This window comes from Ovis aries, chromosome 10, assembly GCF_016772045.2.
Source record: "Ovis aries strain OAR_USU_Benz2616 breed Rambouillet chromosome 10, ARS-UI_Ramb_v3.0, whole genome shotgun sequence".
Lineage (NCBI taxonomy): Eukaryota > Metazoa > Chordata > Mammalia > Artiodactyla > Bovidae > Ovis > Ovis aries.
Genome location: NC_056063.1, coordinates 83,889,257 through 83,911,593, shown reverse-complemented (window position 1 = coordinate 83,911,593; position 22,337 = coordinate 83,889,257). Strand labels below are relative to the sequence as shown.

Sequence of the window (22,337 nt, the reverse complement as noted above, 5' to 3'; positions counted from 1 at the left end):
GCTTCCCTTCTGGAGAGTGTTGGGGGGGGGAGGCTGAAAAGCAGGTGAGAGCAGAAGGAGACCCCTGACAAGGGAGCAGGCGTGCAGTTCTGCTTAGAGACCTTACAGCGGACTGGACACTCAGATGCTTGGGTTTTCTTCTTCCAGAAGGTGAAGTCATGTCCCACATTCCCCCAGGTCTAAGCCTGGGCTGGAGGCCGTTTGCTGGATCTAGCTGTGATCTTGCGCCAAGCAGAGCTGTGGTCGACAGTGCCTTGCTAGGCTCATTCCTTCTAGTGGAAAGGTCTAAGTCAGCCCCAGGAGACGGAGGGTGGAGACAATGTCCTTCAGGTAAAAGCAGAAGCAACTAGAGTCTCTGGAGAGACTGAAACCTTCTTTCTCTTGCCCCCGTTCCATTCACGAAAAAATCCATCAGCAACAGACCCTGACATTGGCTCAATATCTAGGGTAACGAGATTGCAAAAGCTAACAACACAGGGGAAAGGAACGCTTCCGAGAACCGTATGATCTAGAGGTTTCAGCAGCTATCTTCAATCACTTCGTAAACAGTTTTGAGCTGCTAAAACATGCTGGGGCCTGCAGAGCACCTCAGGACATGAGCGTTTTGGGAATTCGATCCTACGCATGGTGGTGTCCCCCACCGTGTACTGACATGTGGGCACACACGTGTGCATGCATGTGCAGGCTTGTATACATGTATGAGTCAACAGTCTCCAATAGCAACATGGGGTGTCTCCCTCCCAACACGATCTACCTAAAGCCCTTCACCTAGTCTAGCAAGGTCAGGCTCATGGCCGCAGTGGTGCTGGTGCCTATAATCATGCTCTTCCGCACCGCTGCAGGCAACTCTTTCCCTAAAGAAAGTGAAAGTCACTCGGTCTTGTCCCACTCTTTGCAACCCCATGGACTATACAGTTCATGGAATTCTCCAGGCCAGAATACTGGAGTGTGTAGCCATTCCCTTCTCCAGGGGATCGTCCCAACCCAGGGATCGAACCCAGGTCTTCTGCACTGAAGGCAGATTTTTTAACCAGCTGAGCCACAAGGGAAGTCCAAGAATACTGGAGTGGGTAAAACCCTTTCCCTAAAGCACATTATAACATGTAGTGATTGCATTTTAATAGCGTTTCAAGCATTTGCAGGTCCCTTGCCGTCTTTGCTAACTTTAAGAAGGGGAGCGGACTGAACACCTTATAACAAATGGCTGAAGACTCACAGAGTTGGTCCTTCCTGGCCAACTCGAATTCCATCACCGCGGATCATGCTGGGCTTCTTTATTTTGCCTAGGGAATGTACTTAACGGAAATATCTGGCCACTAACCACATAAAACTGTCATCAGATATCTGGGCACTTGCTTCATAAAAGAAAAATTGTAATCATGAGAAAAGTAAAATTTCCAATTAAGATCTATATAGGTCATCTTTATGAAATGGAGACAAATCACGAATTCTTCAGCCTCCGAGCCCTGAAGAATCCATATCTCTTGATTGCTACCTGCCTGCACAGTGTATTTTTTGTCTGCAGAGCCATTGACCATTTGCTGTGATGATCCTTACTGGGTCAGGGAAAGCTTGAGAGAGAATGACTCTGCCTCAAGGAGTGGACACATGCTACAAGGAATCTCATTTCTGGAATCTTACCCTGCAGAGTGGCCAGGGTTTCGAGAAGCTGTCAGCACTGGGGAAAAGAGACCATTTCTCACATCCCTTGGAGAAGATTGTTATCACGTCCCTTCGCCCTCTTCTTTGAAATAAATTCTGAGAAATAAAGACACATTCTTCATATGCCAGGACAAAAATCTTTCTGAAACGAGTGTTGATAAGGACGTGGAGAAACTGGAACTCTCGTCCACTGAGGGGAGGAATGTAAAATGCTGCAGTCACTTTGGGAAACATTTTGGCAATTCCTCGAAAGGTTATACGTACCTTTTGGCCCAGCAATCCTACGCCTAGACGAACACCCATGAGAACTGGAAAGTTACATCCAGGCAAAAACTGTACTCAAAAGTTCCTATCAGCATTATTCATAAGAGTCAAATGGGAAACAAGCCCAGCATTCCCCAACAGATGGATGGATAAACAGAACGTGGTGTATTTGCGCAATGAATACTCAACGTTTTATAAAAAGAAAGAAGTTCTGATACCTGATACAACATGGATGAACCTTGGCGGCGTTATGCTCAGTGAGAGGAGCAGTACCAGCAGGCTGGGTATCGTATGAACCCACTCACATGACACGTTCAGAGCAGACAGATCCGTGCACACACGAAGTAGGTTAGCGGTTGCCAGGAGCTTGGGAAGACTTTGGAGGGAAATGGATTGAGACTGAGACGCGTTTTGTTTTGCGGGTGATGACAATTACGCGGTGATGACTTCCCAACTCCGTGACGACACTAAAACCCACCGAATTACACACTTTAAAAGAGTGGACTTGGAGTCTGTGAATTATATTTCAGTAAAGCAGTTATCAAAAATCTTTTTGAGCGGCTTTCTAGAGTCCAGGCCTGCGTGCCTGTGAATTCCTGTAAGTGATCAAGATTTAACTAGTTGTTTTGAGATGTACTATAGCCTGAAGATAAAATAAAACCTTTTAAAAAATAAACAAAGACAATAAAGCAATAAGAAGTGATTTTTATCACATGTGTTGGAGTTCCATGTTTTCAAACATCCGAAGGGAATCATCCATAAAATGAATCAGAATGATAATAGATATGTTTTTGCAATGCTTTCACAGATGGTCTTATTCAAACACATTCTGAGTGATGATAAATACAGAAGCTTATAGAGTCAGACTGCGCTTGTGAGACTCTGGGTTGGAGATGAGACCAGAGAGCCAGTTCTCCGAGGGAGCGTCTCTTATTTGCCTTTGTATTTTCCGGGGCATGGACGACATGTTAGCTGAAGGAGAGATTAAATGGGCTATCACTTTCTGAGGGAGCACCTTCAACCGGCAATAAAATAAATATCCCTTTATCTCTGAGATAATGCGATCTTAAAGAATCACCCGTTTCAGCATGGATGCTTCAGTAGTAGATGCTGGGAAATGTTTCCTGAAAGCATGCAGGGAGCAGTACACATGTGAGCGGATAGGTGTGGCGTCTGCGCAGGTGGTTATCTGAGCAGATCCCCACGGGCTTCTAAAATCAGCTTCTCCTTTGCCTTCAGTGTGGGCTTTGCTGGTGGCTCAGACAGTAAAGAAACCGCCTGTAATGTGGGAGACCAGTGTTCCGTCCCTGGGCTGGGAAGATCCCCTGGAGAAGGGAATGGCTACCCACTCTGGTATTCTTGCCTGGAGAATTGCATGGATAGAGGAGCCTGGCGGGGTACAGTCCATGGGTCTCAAAGAGTCGGACACGACTGAGTGACTAACACTTTTGCTTTCACTCGCCTTTAGTGTAATGGAGTTGGAACTTTGAAACCTTTTTAAGAAATGACATGATCCACAAATACTTGTGGTCTGGTTTACGTGCAGAGTATGTACCAGGAGAGGCTTCCCAGGTGGCTCAGCGATAAAGAATCTACCTTGCAGTTCAGGAGACGCAGGAGACATGGGTTTAATCCCTGGGTCTGATCCCTGGATCGGGAAGATCCCCTGGAGAAGGGAATGGCTACCCACTCCAGGTTATTGCCTGGAAAATTCCACGCGCCGAGGAGTCCATGGCAGTGCAAAAAAAGTTGGCCGTGATGAGCGCCTGCGTGCACACACATACACAGCTGCCAAAGTGTCCTCTTGTTTCCTAATTCCTTCATCAGTTACGCCACAGATTTCAGACTTGATGGCACCGTGGACAGGCTGCCACCCCCGAAACCAAAAGCAGAAAAATGTCTCCTGGTAATATACTGCTGACTCCTTATTCTGGAGTGAAACCTATCTCTCAGTTATATCATGTAATTAGAAAATGCTTTTATAGGAATTAAAGTTACATTGAATCAACGTGGGACTTTTCACCAATCTCTAACTAATGGTTTTCCCTCACACCAAGGAAAACCAATGTCCCTCAGCAATACATGGATTTTAAACTTTCCCCAGTAGGAAAGTGCTTCTTTTCAGGGGGAAGGAAGTCAAGGGGAATGTGGTTTCTGACTATTATCATGCTCTTCATTATTTGAGTTTCCCATAATTTTTCAGGTCACTTGCTTTTTTGAAAATATTTTTAAGCATTAAAAGTCAGCATGCTTCCCTCATGTTATTGAACTGGGGAAGTTTATAGTTCTTAGAATCTGTTCATGTATTGATTTGAAGAACAGGAAGGTCATCATTGAACTTTCTCTGTAATAACTGACACGCAATGAATCAGTTCACACCGGCCGCCGGCTTCATCAGCGTCTATTTATGAGGTCAAGGTTCATAGCCCAGGAGGGCAGAAATGATGGTCAAATCAACTGATGTTTAAACATTTTTAGAATTTCTTATGGGTTTATTGACATGGACCGGCACATTCTAAGATGGAGGAATAAGTCAGTATGTCAGACAAGTGGGGACATTCTTGAGTTAAACTTAGATATAATTATATTGCAATATTAGTATCACAGAGCATTTGATAGATAGAACACTACACAGTGTGGTAGATCCCCTACTTCTAGACTTTAACGGCTGTTGCAGTCTTGCCTGGTCAGTTCTGTGTCTCATCCTGTGATAGCTCGTCTCGCGTGCACTTAGTCACTCAGTCTGACTTTTTGCAGCCCCATGGCCTGCAGCCCGCCAGGCTCCTCTGTCCATGGAATTCTCCAGGCGAGAACACTGGAGTGGGTTGCCAGACAGCTCATCTTAAGTCATGATAAATATGAGACCCCCATCACCTCCATTCTCGCCTCCAACTAATTCAGTTCATGAGCCACCATCTAGGCAAACTCTCTAGTTAAATTCTCGACCCTCTGGTTTCACAGTCTCCGATTCCTAATCCTGGCACTTCCTTCCCATCAGGATGCACAAGTCATCCCGCTACTCCAGATCTGCTCATTCTGTAAAGCGGCCTCTGGGTGACAGATTACAGTCCCCAACATACGAAGCAGCTTGATTCCCAGCATGCCTTCACAAGTTCAACAAAGCTAGCCTAGATGGGCAGCGAACACAGTTGACTATACGGTAGTGTGTGTGTGTGTGTGCGTGTGTGTGTGTGTGTGTGTGTGTGTGTGTGTGTGTGTGTGTGACAGCCACTCAGTCGTATTCAGCTCTTCACAACCTGATGGACTATACAGCCCATGGGATTCTCCAGGCCAGAACACAGGAGTGGGGAGCCTTTCCCTTCTCCAGGGGATCTTCCCGACCCAGGGATCGAACCCAGGTCTCTCGAATTGTAGGCAGATTCTTTACCAGCTGAGCCACAAGGGAAGCCCAAGAATACTGGAGTGGGGAGCCTTTCCCTTCTCCAGGGGATCTTCCCACCCAGGAATCGAACTGGGGTCTCCTGGATTACAGGTGGCTTCTTCACCACCTGAGCTATCAGGGAACCCCATATAGTACTATAATAGGTTTCTAGGATGTTTCACACAAATAATACATGAAAAACAAACACACAAAAATTAAGAAGTCATTTTTCATCTTAGAGGACAAGATCTTGAAACATAGTTCTGTACAACAGCCGGCTCACAGGGCCTGGCGCCGAGTGAGCAGGAAGAGTTCCTGAAGGGGGGCGGAGAGGGCTGAGCTGAAGGAGCATCAGAAGCTCAGAAGCGGGAGACAGAGGTAGGGAAAGCTGCAATTTCACTCACTCCTGACGCTGATGGAGTGCAGGTTTGCATCGTTGGAAGTCTGCAACTTGAAGGTTTGTCTGTAGGGGCCTTGTTGTACAAGCATATCGCCCTCCTGTGAGCTGTTGGCCATCCTTCTCTGTCTCACACGCGGCAACACATTACCGACTTTGTTTTGAAGTTCCACAGGGCACGTCCGTGTCCAGTGCGAGAGGATACATTCCTGGAGTTCACAGACCATCCTGGCTGATTTCTGCATGTGACTCCCTTCACACAGGTGGCCTTGTGATGACTGTTTGCAGACCGCCCGAGTGGAGGACAGGAGAGGAACACTGAGGCAGTGACTCCTGTAAGGGGTGTCTGAAGGGTGAATGATTAAACGGGCGCAGGACACATTCCGTTCTTCCGTTTGACCTGTGGCTTTGGAAGTTGAGACCCTCCCGTCTCTAGGGCATCTGGTGGGGAGACGAACTCCCCTGAGATGTACCTGCTGAGAACTTTGATCGTCACGTACAGAGCAGAGATGAGGACAGATCTGAGACTCTTGTTTTCTGCAAAGAGGCGCATTTTATATAACACCGCTTGGTCACAAAGTGGCCATCTATTGCTCAAAACAGTGGTTAAGATTTCACCCCAGAATGCTTCCAAGGAACCCAGGATGAACGTATTTATCTTGATATAACAATCAACTTGATTTTGAGAGTGAAATTGTCATTTTGGTTTCCCCAAATGTGATAGCTACAAAGCCACAGGATTTCCGCAAGTACCATAAACACATTTAACCGGGTAGATTGTTTTCAAAAGGTTCCTACACAGGCCACTTGGGTACAAAGGGTCAAACACAGTCCAAACAAATGCACACCAGTAATAGGTACAAAGGGCCCATGTCCTTGGTGAATGATTAACCATAAACCATCATAAACAAAAATGTTCCATACATTTGATAAACAGGTTTGCAAAGGAGACCGGAAGCACAGGAGAGAGTCACATCTTTCAACACGAAAGGTCAGTGGTAAGACAGCTGTGTGATATTGGGGCCTTTACAGTTTTGAAGGGTTTGGTTTAACACTTGGAGTCAGACCGGGGTGGCTATGTCTGGACCCACAAGTTAGTAACAATATATGCATCTGTAATTGAAACTTGAGGTGTTTCTTTCATCCTCTTCTGTTTTCCAGTGAGTAGATTATTTTATGCACGTCTACTCCCAGAATGGTCTAAGGGGACGTCAGTTCTCTTTCCCTGCATTTTCTCCTTGTGGGAATAAGAATTAACCATGGCAACCACAGAAAGGCTGTTACACCCCGTTTACAAAAATAAAAACAAAACACTGCCACATCTTCAGAGCAGCCTAAGAATAGTAGGCCAGAAGACTGGAGTGGGGAGCCTTTCTCTTCTCCAGGGGATCTTCCCAATACAGGGATTGAACCTAGGTCTCCCACATTGCAGGCGGATTCTTCAGCAGCTGAGCCACCAGGGAAGCCCAGGAATACTGGAGTGGGGAGCCTTTCCCTTCTCCAGCAGATCTTCCCGCCCCAGGAATCGAACTGGGGTCTTCTGCCTTGCAGGCGGATTCTTTACCAACTGAGCTGTCAGGGAAGCCCAAGAATACCAGGGAGACCATAACAAAAGAGACACACTTTGGTTTTATCCACAGATGTGCTGAATGGCATAGCCAAGCGCGTGTCTTCTGCTTGGAAGATGACACAAATAGTTTCCAGTTTTATTTTTTCTGTATTGGGCAGCAGAATCTGCTTGCTTCAGAACACTTCTCAAGCTTAATGTAAGGAATTATAGTTGAGGGCACTTAATATTAATAAGAAAACCATTTCTTTCCTTTGGCTAAGAGTTGCTGGAAGTACAGGTACAGCTGAGCTTCTTGGTTCGGAAAGCAGAAAGGATGCCTGCCGTGGACACAGATGCTGGCAATAGAGACGCCCCTGAGGGGCTTCCCTGCGGGGCTTCCCTGGCCATCCAGCCGTCAAGACCGCCAGCTCCCGACGCAGCGGGCCTGGGTTTGATCCCGGGTCAGGGAACGACATCCTGCATGCCACAGTGAAAGGTTCCACATGTCAAAACGGAGCCCTGGGGCGCTAAAATAAATAAATATTTTTAAAAAGAAATAAGCAAAGAATGAAATTCTTAAAGAAAAAAAAAAGAAGGAAGAAATCTGTGGGCTGATCCAGGCAGGCCCCTGTGACTTAGGGAATGGAACACAAGCGGAAAGAGCAGAGGGCATGGGCCTGGCGATGGGCGCGCTTTAGGATCATGGGTCGATGGAAACACTTGAGAGATGGTTGCTCAGCCTCATCCTTGGGGCCAAGGCAGAAGGCCCCTCTCCCCTCGCTACCACAGCCCCCGCCTTCGCAGCCTTGGTCCCCGAGTCTTGTCTCTCTGGACAAGGGAAGCAAACCACAAGGAGAGCAAAAGCCCACAGGTGTTCCAGGAGATTTTGGTCATGAAGGACCGGATATCTGGCTGAAGCATGAGAAGAAAAAGGGGGGGCAATTAAGAAATGGAAAGGCAAAAAAAAAACCCCACAAAAAACCCAGATCCATGTGTTTCCTGAAAGATGTTATTTCCTTAATGCAAATAATCATTTTTAAAAAATTCTAGAGGATGAGATGGTTGGATGACATCACCTAGTAGATGGGCATGAACTTGGGCAGACTTCCGGAGACAGTCAGGGGCAGAGAAGCCTGGCATGCTGCTCTCCATAGGGTCACGAAGAGGAGGACCCGCCTCGGCACCTGAACAACAACAATAGCTCTAGAATCTATGTTCTCTCCTTCTCCTCCCACCAAGAGTACAAAGTCTGAAGGACCCGTGCATGGAGCTGCCCACAGGAATCGCTTTCCCTCCAGGCTGTATCCCATCCCTGGAACAGGAGTGCACACCCCGGCGTGGTCTCCTGAGGGCCCACTCCTGCACTGACCCCCACGCCCCCCAGGCTCTGGGGCCCTTGCTCTTCACTGCTCTTCATTCCCTTCTGCCCTCCTGGACCAGATCACGGAGGTCAAAGCCCAGGGGGTTTGAATGGATAGTACAGATTCTCTGATTTTGTTACCACTTTATCCTGGGATTTTCTATACAAGGTGCTTTTGCGAGATTCTCCAGTCCTCCAGAATTCTTCTCTTTGGAGAGAAACCTCAGCCCCACAAAGGGATGGACGCATCAGAGCAGACGGTGTCCAGAGCTCTTGCCGTGTGGGGCTGGGAGTCACAGGAGCTCCTTTGAAGGGTGGCTCCTCCTTCAGGAAACTCAGACGAGCATCACGAGCTCCTGACCCTTCTTGACCTGAAAGCTGACCCATGCAACTTCACTGTAGCCCACAAAACTGGGGTCACCCCCTTGGAGGTCCTTCTCATCTCCTTTTTGCCTTTTCAAACATCCTCGTTTTTCAACTGTTCTTCCTAGTACATGATTCTTCTCTCCAAGTAAGTTCCAGTCTATTTTTACCAACAAAGCAAATATTTTAAAACTGCCGTTTTGATGGATATGGTACAGTTCACGTATGTCAATCATTAAGCTGTACACCTTAAACATGTACAACTTTTAATCTTCAACTATACTTCACAAATCCAGAAAAATTATATATATATAAAAACATATATAAAACATTTTATATGTTTACATGTAATAACTTTCTATTTTGCAGTTTACTTTTTTTAAAAAAACTTATGCTTCCCTATTTTAAATGTTCTCAAGACATATTTTAAATGATTCTAATTAATGATGGTTATAGAGAAGGAAACCCTTCTATAATCGTTGGTGGGAATGTAAATTAGTGCAGCCATGATGGAGAACAGTATGAAGGTTTCTTAAAAACCTAAAAATAAAGTTCTGATATGACCTAACAATCCTAATTCTGGGCATATACCCAGAAAAGATGAAGACTCTAATTTGAAAAGATACGTGCACCCCAGTGTTCATATCTGCACTGTTTATAACGGCCAAGACGTGGAAGCAACCTAAGTGTCCGACAACAGATGGACGATGAAGAGAATGTGATGCGTATAGACAATGGGGTATTTCTCGGTCATAGAAAGAATGAAACAATGCCATTTGTAACAACATCAATGGATGGACGTAGAGATTTTCATACTAAGTGAAGTAGATTAGAAAGGTATTATGAAATGGCAATCCACTCCAATACTCTTGCCTGGAAAATCCTATGGACAGAGGAGCCTGGTGGGCTGCAGTCCATGGGGTTGCAAAGGGTCAGACACGACTGAGCGACTTCACTTTCTCTTTCATCATGTACATCACTGATATGTGGAATCTGAAAAAAAAAATGATACAAATCAGCTTATTTACAAAACATAAATAGCCTCACAGACATAGAAATCAAACTCATGGTTACCAGAGGGGAAGGGGGGGGATGAATTGGAAATTTGGGATTAACAGATATACACCACGATATAAAAAAATGATAAGCAACAAGGTCCTACTGTATAGTACAGGGAGCTATATCCGATATCTCGTAATAACCTGTAATGGAAAAGAACCTGAAAAAGGATACCTATGTATGATAACCCAATCACTTGCTGTACACCTGAACAGCTGTAAATCAATTATGCTTCAATAACACAGAAATAACATAATGGCGGTAGGCCTGGGCTCTTTCACAGACCATGTGCTGCACCAAACCCGCTCCGTTCACCTCCATCCCATGCTTATCATAGCCTTCCGTAAGCGAAAACCACGACCGAGCCACAGCACACGTAGGCTCCACGCCTACCCAAGTTCATCACAGATGAGATGGAAAAGCCGGGAGTCAAACCCACGTCTGCCTGTTTCCAGAGCCCAGGTTCTTCTCTGCCCTCCGGTCTGCCTCCCTGCTTCTGTGTTTTATTTGGGTTACAGCTAAAAGGTTGCTCCGTTGCCTGGTAACATTTTGTAGCTCCAGCCCTTCTGCACGTTAGCCTGGCAGCCATGTTCCAGAGGTCCCCCTTTCTCTCCCACACTTAGCTCTGGTTATAGTCCGTTTTGTAAGATCGCATCCGTGAACTGCAAGGAGTCTGAGCCTGTAGACTGTCTGTCTGACCGACACCTATCAGTCAGTTTTACGTTTCAGACACATTCCATGTTTCTTTGTTTGAATCAGGGTTGTCTTTCAAGTCTCATTTCTACAGATCTACTTACTGCCAGAAACTTTCAGACCACCTTATTGATACATCTGGCTTCCTAGGGTGTGCAGGTGGCAAAGAACCCACCTGCCAGTGCGGGAGGCTGGGGTCTGATCCCTGGGTCGGGAAGGTCTCCTGGAGGAGGGCATGGCAACCCACTCCAGCATTCTTGCTGGGAAATCCCAAGGACAGAGGAGCCTGGCGGGTTACAGTCCATAGGGTCGCCAAGAACAGACACAGCCGAGTACATACACACACACACACACACACACACACTGACACGTGTGTGACTTTGAAGAAACTTTTTTTTTTGGTCTCTGCTCCCAAGGCACTGGGCTTCCCTCATAGCTCAGTTGGTAAAGACACTGTCTGCAATGCAGGGGAGCCAGCTTCAATTCCTGGGTCGAGAAGGTCTCCTGGAGAAGAAAATGGCAACCCACTGCAGCATTCTCGCCTGGAGATTCCCATGGGCAGAGGAACCTGGTGGGCTACAGTCCATGGGGTCACAAGAGTTGGACAGGACCTAGCAAATAAACCAGCAACCCACCACCACCCAGAGCATCCAGTTCTTCCCCTTTATCAAATAGTAGTCTCTGCCAATCAATGTCTTTTCTAAAGTCAGGGTGACGACTCATCAGTGAGATGAAAGACGACTGTCTGGTCACATCCTCTGTGTTCAGCCCGACAGCTCTGGGAAGTTGAACTGTCCAACCATCTCTTTATTTTGCCTCTGTGTGGAACTTAAAAGCTAAGCTGCAATCACAGCCTCGAGTTTTCTCTTCTCTTCCATCCGGTGGGTGATTTGTGTGTGCTCTCTGACATATTAATATGGCCTTTGATCTTCACCAAGAGCCAACCCTTGAGTTTGCAGTGTTTCTCAAAGCACAGCTCCGTCTTCCTCACGGGTGTATTAGTCTGTTACGGCTCTCGTCACCAAGGACCGCAAACTGAGCGGCTTAAAGTCACAGAAATGTACTGCACCGTAGTTCTGGAGGCCAGAAGGCCCGAATCAGGATGCTGGCAGGGCCGCGCTCCCTCTGACACTAAGCAAGCAGTCTTCCTTGCCTCTTCCGTCTCCCAGTGGGGCTGGTCCTCAGTGGCCCTTGGCTCACAGCTACATCATTCTCTGACGTCGCATGACCCCATGTGTGTTTCCGCCTCTTCTCTCCATGAGGACATCATCCTACTGGACTTGGAGTCCACCCCAGTGATCTCATCTCAAGAGCATCACATCTGCAAAAATCTTATTTCCAAATAAAGTGACATTTATAGGTGCTGGGGGTTTGAAGATTTCAACACACCCTTTCCAAGGAAACCATTTAACCCACGCTAGTATGGAGCCCTGCTTCTTTTTAAGACTGCGTACTCTTTGTCACCAAGTTTCAGTAATAAATCCCACCGGTCAAAGCACCGGCGTGATTTGTAAGATTACAATTACCGTCTTAAATGATGACCTCAAACTTACATTATTTATTGCCTTAGGTACTGGCCGGCAGACAAATGAGTACACACGTCTTGTTTGTTTTTTCTCTTCTCCTACTTTAGCATCTCAGGATATCAGCATTCATCATATACAGGCTTCTACATGGCACAGCACCCACCACCTGCAAGGCCGTGTTTGTCTCCAGCCTCCAGAACCTACCAAAGGCCCTACAGTCTGCCTTTCCCCTCTCTCATCCTCTATGTAACCCTACCAATGTGGTTTTGTTCCTTTCAAATCGCTCTATGGTGGTGATTTAATACATACAACTGTAGATATTTAACATATACAACTTAACGAGTTTGGGGATACATGCACGCCAGTGAAACATCACCACCATCAAGACCATGGACAGCTCCATTGCCCCCCACAGTTTCTTCTTGTCCCCTTTATTTGTAGTATTATCATCATTATTATTACTAGTGTGTATGTCTCTGTGTTAAGACCACTGAACAGAAGACCTATGGTCTCGGCGAGTTCCAAGTATACAATACAATACTGCCAGCTAGGCATGTATTGAGCAGGAAACCGGTATTATTCATCCTGCATACCCAGAACTTCATGCATACCCTTCAACCTTCATCTCCCCGTTTTCTCCTCCCCATGATCCCGGGAGACTCTCGTTCTACCCTCTGTTCTATGAAAGCGTCATCCATCTGAGTGCTTGTATCATCATCTGGGGTCTTGACCTCACGGTTAGTTTTTCATTTCTTCCACCCTCTTGGCAGACACTTTTCCAGGCACAACGTGAGTGCTTTACCTCTTTGTACTGTCATATGTAAACCAAAGAATCGTTTTAGTGGCCTGTACTTTGATCCCCTGGAGAAGGGAATGGCTACCCACTCCAGTATTCTTGCCTGGAAAATCCTATGGACAGAGGAACCTGGTGGGTTACAGTCATGGGGTGGCAAAGGGTTGGACACGACTTAGCCACTAAACCACCACCATACTTTGAAGATAGGTTTTTAAGAAAATAAAGTATACTGCCAAAACTCAGCGGCTCAGAAACATTTTGAAATGACTCTTGACTCTATAGAGAAAGCAAGGAGACGTGTCCTCTCTTGAAATGGAATATGGCTTCCAAGATGCCCCTTTCAGATCACACCTGCGTGGGCCTGAAGGAAAAGCTGATTCTGACTAGCTTGTAGGAAAAAGCAAGTGGTTGAACTGAATTCAGTATAACAAACACAAAACGAGCAGATGAACACCAGAATACATGATCTCAATTTGTGGGTGAGTCTGAAGTGAATTGGACTTGTGTTTGCTTCTTGTTCCTTACATGTGTGTGGTCTGTTTCTCTGTGGGGCTGGGATCATGTTTGGTAAAAGTCCCGGACGGGACTCTGTCCATTAAGAAAGTCAGCTCAGAAGGACCGTGACAGAGGTGTTTGAACCTTCAAACACACCATAAGTTATACCACATTCTCTCTGCAGAAGCTGGGCATGGGTGCCAGCCAGTTCCCAGCCCAGCGGAGACCCCCTCAGACGTCAGTCTTCAAATCCCTTGGCTTACTAAACGACAAAGGAAGAAACCAACAAAACTCAGTTACTTTTCCAACACGTGGCCCTCTCCTCCTCTTCTGACCCTTCCCTGAACAGTTGAATGTGGTGCCTGTGATCACCCACTGAGATTCAGTGATGTCCCTTGAGTTAATCCCCCAGTTTTAATCTACTTCCCTTCTCATAACTGACAAGCACACGCCAGTCTGAGGGCAGCTGCGATAGCCTTTGCGACTCTTCTTTTCTCCCCATCATGTGGAAGGAGAAGTCCCACGACTCAGCCTGTCTCACCGGATACCAGCCTACAACTTGCCATCACATTCCCCTGCGAGAACACAAAACCGACGTATTCTCTCTGTCCTCTGGGGAAAAGGCCCGCTGCTATTTGTGCACAGAAGGGTGAGCTCCCAGTCAGCTCTGAAGGGCCGGACGAGGTTGCAGCAGCAGGCTTCCAGGGCGGATCCTCTGCTGGAGGCCAGGCTGATGGTCTGGACACCTGCCTCTCTGAAGCGGGCCACGGGAAAGGCACATCAGGTGCGGACCTACGATTGGTGAGGACAGTCCACTGTTGACTCTAAACAGGAAGACCTTTTCTCGAGTGGGTCATTACAGCCATCCAGATTGTGCCAGGGAAAGTTGCTCAGCCGTGTCTGACTCTTTGTGACCCCAAGGACTATGTAGTCCGTGGAATTCTCCAGGTCAGAACACTGGCATGGGTAGCCTTTCCTTTCTCCAGGGGATCTTCCCAACCCAGGGATCAAACCCAGGTCTCTTGCATTTTAGGCAGATTCTTTACCAGCTGGGCCACAAGGGAACTCTGCTGCCAGTAAATGGCAAGTGACCATTTCCAGATGTGATGAGCGAGGCAAGGACCTCTGGAATAAGGCAGAACCCTCCGAAAGCAGCAAGGCCAAGCCAGAAATGCCACTCATTTTTACCTGCCTTTCATGTACCAGTAATAAAAGTGCCAACCCGGTGAGAGGGCTCCGTGGGCGTCGCCCACTGGAGCTCACTCACCGGCGTGTTCCAGCACTGAAAGATGATACTGCGGACGCCGGTTAGCCCACGGGGCCAGGTGTGGCTGTACCTGTCAGGTGAGGCCCCAGGCAGCCTGTGCGCTCCAGGTGCGCACTGAACGTCCTCTGGGCAGCAGTCACAGCCGCTATTTGCATTAGGTTGTCAGGGTGACACTGACGCTCACATTTCTGGCAGCGATTTGGCGCTTCCTCCCTCCGTTGTCTGGGTTATAAAGTGAGGTGTAGCATATTAATGACCGATACTCACGTCAGAAGATTAAACCGAATGCGCAGAAATCCAAATTGGCTATTAAGATGTAGACACAGGCACATTAAAAAGAGAGAGAGAGGAGCCACAGACTGTTAACCCTGACAGCTCATCGCAGCCAGCGCGCTGCCTCCTAAGGTAACAGGGTGTTTGATTAACGACGCCCCCACTCCGCCCCCAGCATCACTGCCACCTCTGTCTGCCAATTTCTTCTGTTTTTTCATCTGAAAAAAATTTTTTCTATATACTTTGCTTGTAGCCTTACTCCATCCTTAAATGAGATCATGCTTTTGTAAATGAGAGTGAGTTCACGTTGGAGAGGAGCTGTGTTCGCCCAGAAGATGTTGGGGTTCCTTGGAATGTCATCAGTATCTTCACCAGGGTGTCCAGATGAGGTCAACAAGAAGGCTATTCAGACAGAGAAGCGAGAATCCACAGCAACGAGCACACTCCAAACCTCAGGGATGCTGGTGGTCTCCCCTACATGGGGGCCGTGAGCTGGGAAAAGCCCATATCAAAGGCACCCTGGGATGGCTAAAGAAAATGATGATATATTAGACTCGTGCACCGCATATGGGGGCTTCCTGGTGACTCACTGTTCGTATAATATATCAATAACTCATTCACTGTTGTTCAGCCGCTCGGTCGTGTCAGACTCCTTGTGACCTCGTGGCCTGCAGCGTGCCAAGCTTCCCTGTCCTTCACTATCTCCTGGAGCTTGCTCAAACTCATGTCCATTGAGTCGGTGATGCCACCTGACCATCTCATCCTCTGTCGCCCCCTTCTTCTGCCTTCAGTCTTTCCCAGCATCTGTCTTTTCTAACGCTTCTGCCCTTCACATCAGGTGGCCAAAGTGCTGGAGCTTCAGCTTCAGCATCAGTCCTTCTGATGAATATTCAGGATTGCCTTCCTTTAGGATGGAATGGCCTTGCAGTCTCAAAAATTCAACACTGAGAACGGAGCAAAAAAGGAGTCAGAGGAAAACGCCCTCTCTCTGGCGTCTCTGGCACCCCTCACTTCTGATCAGGGTGACCCAATCTCCAAACGGTGACACTGCTCGATGGAGTCAGGTCAGAACGGAGGGAGGCCCAGCTGCTTCTCTCAGCCTCCGGTTCAGATGCTCGTCTCATCTAGAAACATCCTCGCAGGCATACCCAGAATCGCATTTGACCAGATGTCCAGGCGTCTTGTGCTTCAGTCGAGCCGACACATAAACTCAAGCATTGCGCCTTCTGACCCGAATCCTTGGCTCCGTTCGTGATATTTTAGCAAGCGGAAAGGAGGGTTCCAGCTCCTTCTCAGGCCTCTCTTGGAATCAGTTGAGGTATCTAAGGAAATGGATGAAACCCATCAACAGAGTAAACTGTGGGTAATCATGTGTGAGATTAAAGAAATATGTGATCTAAACAAGCAAGTTTACAATAGGCTTTCACAGCGTTTCGCACGCCAAATAACTGCAAGTACATCGGATATAATTTGCCTTTCCAGATAAACTGACACACGCAGGTCTTCCTGCGCCCCGCATGCGGAGACTTCTCTCTGGAAACAGCCTCCGGCCCTGTAGAAATGGTTCTTCATACCCTTCCTTTCTCGTGCCTGGGAGCTGGGATCAGAGGGAAAGGCAGTTTACAAGATGCCTGATAGACCACGCAGGTTCTGAGCGAAGACCTGTCCGGGGCAGATGGAAACGGGCTTCAACCCTCCTGCTGGTGGGGGTCACCGCCCGCAGTCAAGAAAGATCATTCCTGGAGAAACACACCCACATGCACACACACGTGCGTGCAGAGGGGGCAGCTGAGAAAGGAGACAGGAAGGGGAAGATTTGAGCTGAAAAGCCACGTACCCCCGGGACTTCTACTTTCCGCAGGCAATTTTCATGTCAATGGGTAAATCGAAAATGTGAATAAGAGCTTTTTTTTGTTTTCTCTGAACCTGAGGGAAGATTCTATCTTTACCCTCAATTCCAGTGCATTCTGTGAGAGCTGTCAATTTCGGCTTTTAACTCGAGGCTCCAGGCTCCCCTTTCCTCGAGTGGGGGCTGGATCACTCACTGTCACATACATGATAGAACCTGTGCTCCTCTCCCCACAGCTGAAGTGTTACCAACGTCTGTAGCCTCACTCTTTTAAAGTCAGAACTGGTACCCAGAGCTCAGATCTTGCTCTTTAGATAAAGAGGCCCCTCGGTACCATTTTGACGATTTCATCTCTCATCACTGTAGCTGGTGAGACGGGCCCCGCAGGATGGCACTAATTTAAATTAATTCTTTTGTACCAAGATGATATGGGCTGTGTTCTCCCTTGCCATCTTTGCAGTAGTTTCTAAATTTTACTTCTCCCTAAGCCTCTCCAGGCCACCAGCCAGATTTGGGGCCACGACTCCCCGCTCCACTTCCACTTGGCGTAAACAGCCACCTCGCCCACCCCCGCCCCTGCCCTTTGCATCCTGAGATGTCCCCATCAAATTGCTTTCATGAACGGAAGTTTGCCTTTTGTTTTATGATCTGGGATTAGCACAGTGCTTTTATGAGCGTCTGTCTCTCCGTGTACCTCTTTGTTACTTGTTTCCGGGGGGTCTGTCCTCAATGAAAGGTCCAGGGTAGACTTTGGCAATTTACTTTGAATAATGACAATCAGAGTCCCCTCCAATATTTCAAATAAATACCATGGACTGTAATAAAACGGAGTTCTGAAAGAAAGCTTTAGACGCCAGCCAGACTTCAAAACAAATATTTTAATATTGTACTGAACTGTAAAACCATTTATTACTAGAATTGATTGTTGCTCGACTTATTGCCATGATTCCTTTAGTATCAAACAGGAGTTCAACGACATTGCAACTTACATCCTGCTGTTTGCGCTCCGTGTAATCGTTCGGTGGGGCATACCCTGGCCCCCTGGGGCGTCCAAGTATTTGGAAGTGGGGTGCTCTGCAGAAAGGAACTTCTGGGCTCCACTCCTTTTTCAAAATTGTAGTTGACTTACAATACTGTTGTGTTCATTTCTGGCGTACAGCAGAGTGATTCCTGTATGTACACAGGCATATCTTGCCATATTCTTTTTCATTTTCATCATAAGTTATTATCAGGCGTTGAATATAGTTCCCCGTGCTCTATACGCTGAACACTTTGAAGAGAATTCTCCAAAGATGAGGCTCTAAGAATGTTCTGAAGCAAAGAAGGACAACTGAATTAAATCACAGGATCTCAGGATCTCAGGGCCATTGAGGGATTGGGCTGAGAGCTTCCTCTGTTTGTATTCAATAGAACATGCTTTTCTGTTCCAAGGCGGCCCGAGGTGTGTGCGGAGCAGTGGGCTGCAGCCAGCGCTGGGGCGGAACCCCATGGGCCACGTGAACCCCACTCTCCTTTGGGTCGTGATGAGCCCAGTTGTGGCTTGACACCTGACTTTTCCCAATCTGCCCTGCTCCTGGACCTTCGGGGATGATTCGGGATCTGAATTGCAGATCCTCCCCACTGCCTACAAGTAAAATAAACCATCATTGCCCGCCCCTGTCCCCTCGGGCTGCCGGGAAAACGTCCAGTGCCTTCCTGGGAAGCCTCCCGCTGGCTGTGATCATGCAGACCCGCAGTGCTCTCTTCAGATCTGAATGAAGTCAGTTTGGCTTAAGTAGGTACAAACGCAGTGAACCTTGAGAAAGCACCGCTCTCCTTCCTCTTCTGCTTTTCCTTTTGGCAGCTCTTCACGGGAATCTGGGTTTCTTGGTTGAGGACAGAGCCTTGCGTTCAGAGTGAATTGAAATGGAGAGGCAGGAGGAAGGAGCAGTCACATTGAGCACGAAAGGCTTCATTGACAAAAGTGGGCGCGCTTAGGACAATCTTTTTCCGTGGACATGTTGACCTTTCAAAGTACCTGAAATCTCATATAAGATTTTTTAAAATCGTGCAATAATGATACAGTGATGGCACGTCTGGTAATCCTGGCTCATGGAGTTAGGGTGATCGCTCTACCAGCAGGCTGCCCACCCTTGCCTTTGTATCTCTGTCCTTCGGCAGAGTCAGCAGACAGGACCCCCTTTAAAAAACCTACCGGATCTCTGGACTGTAGAATGCAATCAAGACTCACGCGGTCTCTTGTCTCAGATCTCAAGGCCGAGAGGGTCGTCCCAGCAATGGACCTTGAGCCCCACGGGGTCTCTGTTCTCTTGAGATAGACGTTACCTGGCGCGCTTTGCCAAGTGGAATTTTCGAGGTGACTGGCTGGCACACGGATGTACTACGTCAAGTCAGTGACGTGTCTCTCTTTTGAAACAAAACAACATCCCTTGGGGTTGTCCCCTCGTGCGCACATGGTGGCGAATAATTGTTTGCCAAGCTTCCTCTCTCCTCCCTCTCTGTGTTCCACTGAGATCATGGAAATGCAAAGCAAATAGCCACGGAGTAAAATGCCTCGGAGAGTATTTATTTAAGAGTATTATTCCAGGATATGCACACAGATAAAGACTTTGTGTAGTGAGTGAGTGACTCCAGAGGCCAAATACCAAGAAGTCATACTCTGTACCCAGTGTGTCCTGGCCGGGGTGAGGTCGCTCAGGGCCCCCTCAGGACATGCCCTTAAAAAAAGGTCACCTTGCCAAGCTCCAAATCCACGGGCGCAGGAGGAAACTCAAGGAGGGAACTTAGGAAAATACCCCAGGGTGCTGTCGGTTTGTCCACAGATCTAGGTCAGAAGCAGGCAAACAAAACCCGGTGGGCAGAGAAGAAGGGAGGCCTTCCAGGTCCTTCTAGAGCCAGGGGGCGCTGGCAGATGTCCAGGAAGCCTCCGGACTTGGCAAGCGCTGGCAGCTCAGAGCTTGCTTCTCATTTAGTTCTTCAAGGACCGGAAGAGGCAATAGCAGCTCCTGCTTTTGATACCCTGCGGGGTCTATGGAAATTACAGGAACCATCGGCGTTTGGAAATCAGGGCTGTGGGTGCCGACACGCCCTTGTTCCCTGCACGTGCAGCGCACAGACAAGGCGCTGACCGTCTGCTTTGGACTAAGACCCGAAGCAGGAAGCACACGAGTGTCTCTGCATATTTCATGATTATTGACTTTTTAAATTGGTTTTAAAATAAAAGCTTTCTGGACGAAATACAGGTTTGAAAGGATGGCTAGGCGGCGTGGCTTAAACCCCATACTCCTTCTCGTTCATTCATGCATTCGCTTCACCATCCCCCTCGAGTCTCCCATAAACCTCTGTCTGCGCTGCAAATTGTTTTACCACCGAAAACGCCGTGCACGGGGCTAATGGGGTAATGAACAGATTTTTCATGAACAGACCCGTGTGTTCACTGACTGCCTAGGAAGCAGGCTTCGAGGTGCTCGTGAGGGAGCACAGTGGGGCCCAGCACCGTCTTCCTTAGGGAGCCAGGGTTCCCGCTTTCCATAATAAGAACATAAAGAATCGCTTTTTATTGATATGGGAATGCATTTTTATTGCTTTTTCTGATTTAGCATCTTCCCTGAAAGTAGTGGATTAGACTCCTCATTTCACTAAAGCAAGATTACTAGCCCTGCTTCATTATCAGCGTTCTGATTCTTAGGGAAAAGCAATTTTCCACAAAGCTTTTTGTTACTTAATGATTACAGAGGGTGGCGATCATAAAATTCACATGGAACACTGGTAGAAAGGCACACGTGGTCTTTATGTCCCAGTCGTGGAGAAAGCAAAAGGCCATCTTTTTCTTTCCTTTGCTTCTTTCCTTTGCATCATCCCCTTAGCGGGAGAAAGGGCTTCCCAGGTGGCTTGGTAGGGAAGAATCTGCCTGCCAATGCAGGAGACACTGGTTTGATCCCTGGGTGGGAAGATCCCCTGGAGGAGGGCATGGCACCCCACTCCAGTATTCTTGCCTGGAGAATCCTATGGATTGGAGCCTGGCGGGCTGCAGTCTGTGGGCTGGCAGAGTCGGACGACCTAGCACACATGTGAAGACCAAGTGGGAGGAACGTTTCCAGCTCACCTGCTCAGCAAGAGATCATCAAGGGTCCTGGGCTAGGGTGGTTCATGGCTATGCATGCTGCTCTAAGGCAGACGGGTAGCAAAGAAATTTCCATTCCACAGATGGAGAGACTGAGAAGGGCAGTGTTGGTAACTCCCCTGTAAGGAGAAAATGTGCAGCTTGTGAAGTGGAGAGGAGAATTTGAGATGTTCTGAAATTCCCCTCAGCTCCTCCACACAAGACTTTTAAGAAATGGCAGTGGGGTGCAACCAAAGTGTTTGCTGATTCATGCCAAATAATCTTCAGTTTCTCCTCTCTTGTTAGAGGGCCAAGAAAAACCCCCGTTTGTCTCTCCTGGATGTTCTGTTCCACTTGGATGTGTCCCTGCCGTCAGCTGCAGCAGCCCATCCAGCTTTGGCTGGATGGTCCAGGCCGCTCACACCCGTGGGTGCTGCCACCCGGGGACCCAGGGCACAGCCGCCTTCCCACGCCCTGCTCCTCTTCTGTCTGGACTGGGGAAAGGGACACTTACCTGGCTGCCCAACTGCGGGAGATGCTTCGCAGAAGCCGGGGTCCACCTCCTGGGGAGCTGGGGATGGGAAAAGGCCTTCGTGGAAAGTGCTGGGGCAGCCCCACCTGCCTGGGGGAACACAGTCTATGCCAGCTGTGACCTCCGCTGTTAGTGGAGTAGGACACCAATACCTTCGTTCCCCTGAATCTCCAACCCCCACCGCCTTGAACACTGAGCCTGCATTTGTGGCTACAATTCCTGGTCCAGTCGGAGGGACTTGACCTTGTTTAAACCCTTCCAGGTGACTACAATACGCAGCCCAGCTTGAGAGCCCATTACTTTGGGCCCTGCAGTGCAAATGGCTGTTCCCTCATTCATGGTGAACACAGAGGCTCATTTGCCCGAAGTTGCACAGCTAAGTGTCGGAGCTCTGATTACAAGCTGAGGTTTTCTGAGCTTGAAGGCGGCACCCTGGCTGAGTATTGGGATCACCTAGGAAGAGGCACTGGGGACTGAGGCCAGGGGCTCTTGTGACGTCAAACATCCTTATTTTCAAAGTTCCCTGAAGAATCTAATGTGAAAACTGGATTTGAAGACAACTTCTCTGACCTGAAATGGGACTGCCTGCTTCGAAATTTCCTGGGGGATGTGTTAACAATACCGATTCCAGATTCCACCCCGAGTCCTGCAAATCAGAACAGGCGAGTGGAATCCAAGGATCTGGACTTAGTGTCCAGGGAGAGCTTCTCTGGCAGTTTCCTTACACACACACACACACACACACACACACACACACGGAACTTTGAG

At 48.0% G+C, this 22,337-nt stretch overlaps 1 long non-coding RNA gene across 1 annotated transcript; it reads left to right on the top strand.

The window, feature by feature from the left end:
• The first annotated feature begins 6,636 nt into the window (after positions 1–6,636).
• LOC121820471 (uncharacterized) lies at positions 6,637–20,172 on the top strand. Its single transcript, XR_006061024.2, has 2 exons — positions 6,637–6,696; positions 7,536–20,172. It is a non-coding gene; the product is annotated as an uncharacterized LOC121820471 (long non-coding RNA).
• The last annotated feature ends 2,165 nt before the right edge of the window (positions 20,173–22,337 follow it).